Below are 2,413 nucleotides of genomic sequence, written 5' to 3'. Positions count from 1 at the left end.
GTGTTCATATGTAGTAAAAACTTGAGAAATCCGTCCGTTTTCGTCATTTGTTATGGAATCGACTTAAAGCCAAATCGTCACATAGGCCGCTCTTCTCTCTGAAACGGTTGTACTTATCGTCTGCAAAGCTATGTCGCGTGCTGCGGCATGCGGAGACTCTAAAAGCACCATAGTAGAACCCAGATGAAGCTTCTAAATTGATGTAATAGCCAGTAAGAAGTAGTACAATTGAAGTTTTAGGTATCGATTATTGAATTTTTAGGTGGCTTTTGTGCCTTGGTCATGAGCTAGGACCTAAAGATTCTGCATGAAAGGAGGAGTAGCAGCCGAGTTGCAAGGGAGAATGTGAAAAGTGTTCATATGTAGTAAAAACCTGAGAAATCCGTCCGTTTTCGTCATTTTTTATCGAATCGACTTCAAGAAAGGTCGTCACATTGGCAACTCTTCTCTCTGAAACAGTTGCACTTATAGTCTGCAAAGCTATGTCGCGTGCTGCGGTAGGAGGAGACACTAAAAGCACCATAGTAGAACATAGATGAAGCTTCTAAGTTGATGTAATAGCCAGTAAGAAGTAGTACAATTCAAGTTTTAGGTATCGATTATTGACTTTTTAGCTGGCTTTGGTGAGTTGGACATGAGCTAGGACCTTAAGATTCTGCATGAAAGGAGAATTAGCAGTCGAGTTGCACGGGAGAATGTGAAAAGTGTTTATATGTACTAAAAACCTGAGAAATTCGTCCGTTTTCGTCATTTGTTATCGAATCGACTTAAAGCCAGATCGTAACATTGGCCGCTCTTCTCTCTGAAAGAGCTGTACTCATCGTCTGCAAAGCTATGTCGCGTATTGCTGTATGCGGAGACACTAAAAGCACCATAGTAGAACACAGATGAAGCTTCTAAATTCATGTAATAGCCAGTAAGAAGTAGTACAATTCAAGTATTAGGTATCGATTATTGACTTTTTAGCTGGCATTGGTGCCTTTGACATGAGCTAGGACCTTTAAGATTCTGTACGAAAGGAGCATTAGCAGCCTAGTTGCACGGGAGAATGTGAAAAGTGTTCATATGTAGTAAAAACCTGAGAAATCCGTCCGTTTTCGTCATTTGTTATCGAATCGACTTAAAGCCAGATCGACACATTGGCCGCTCTTCTCTCTGAAACGGTTGTACTTATCGTCTGCAAAGCTATGTCGCGTGCTGCGGTATGCGGAGACACTAAAAACACCATAGTAGAACACAGATGAAGCTTCTTAGTTGATATAATACCCAGTAAGAAGTAGTACAATTCAAGTTTTAGGTATCGATTATTGACTTTTTACCTGGCTTTTGTGCCTTGGACATGAGCTAGGACCTTACGATTCTGCATGAAAGGAGGAGTAGCAGCCGAGTTGCATGGGAGAATGTGAAAAGTGTTCGTAAGTAGTAAAAACCTGAGAAATCCGTCCGTTTTCGTCATTTGTTCTCGAATCGACTTAAAGCCAGATCGTCACATTGTCCGCTCTTCTCTCTGAAACGGTTGTACTTATCGTCTGCAAAGCTATGTCGCGTGCTGCGGTATGCGGAGACACTAAAAGCACCATAGTATAACACAGATGAAGCTTCTAAGTTGATGTAATAGCCAGTAAGAAGTAGTACAATTCAAGTTTTAGGTATCGATTATTGACTTTTTAGCTGGCTTTGGTGCCTTGGACATGAGCTAGGACCTAAAGATTCTGCATGAAAGGAGGAGTAGCAGCCGAGTTGCACGGGAGAATGTGAAAAGTGTTCATATGTAGTAAAAACCTGAGAAATCCGTCCGTTTTCGTCATTTTTTATCGAATCGACTTAAAGAAAGATCGTCACATTGGCAACTCTTCTCTCTGAAACAGTTGCACTTATAGTCTGCAAAGCTATGTCGCGTGCTGCGGTATGCGGAGACACTAAAAGCACCATAGTAGAACACAGATGAAGCTTCTAAGTTGATATAATACCCAGTAAGAAGTAGTACAATTGAAGTTGTAGGTATCGATTATTGACTTGTTACTCTTCTTTGGTGCCTAGGACATGAGCTAGGACCTTAACAATCTGCATGAAAGGAGGAGTAGCAGCCGAGTTGCATGGGAGAATGTGAAAAGTGTTCGTATGTAGTAAAAACCTGAGAAATCCGTCCGTTTTCGTTATTTATTATCGAATCGACTTAAAGCCAGATCGTCACATTGGAAACTCTTCTCTCTGAAACTGTTGTACTTATCGTCTTCAAAGTTATGTCGCGTGCTGCGGTATGCACCATAGTAGAACACAGATGAAGCTTCTAAGTTGATATAATACCCAGTAAGAAGTAGTACAATTCAAGTATTAGGTATCGATTATTGACTTTTTAGCTGGCATTGGTGCCTTTGACATGAGCTAGGACCTTAAGATTCTGTACGAAAGG

The sequence above is a fragment of the Schistocerca gregaria genome, unplaced genomic scaffold, assembly GCF_023897955.1.
Source record: "Schistocerca gregaria isolate iqSchGreg1 unplaced genomic scaffold, iqSchGreg1.2 ptg000526l, whole genome shotgun sequence".
Classification (NCBI taxonomy): Eukaryota; Metazoa; Arthropoda; class Insecta; order Orthoptera; family Acrididae; genus Schistocerca; species Schistocerca gregaria.
Note: the sequence above shows the minus strand (reverse complement) of the source record.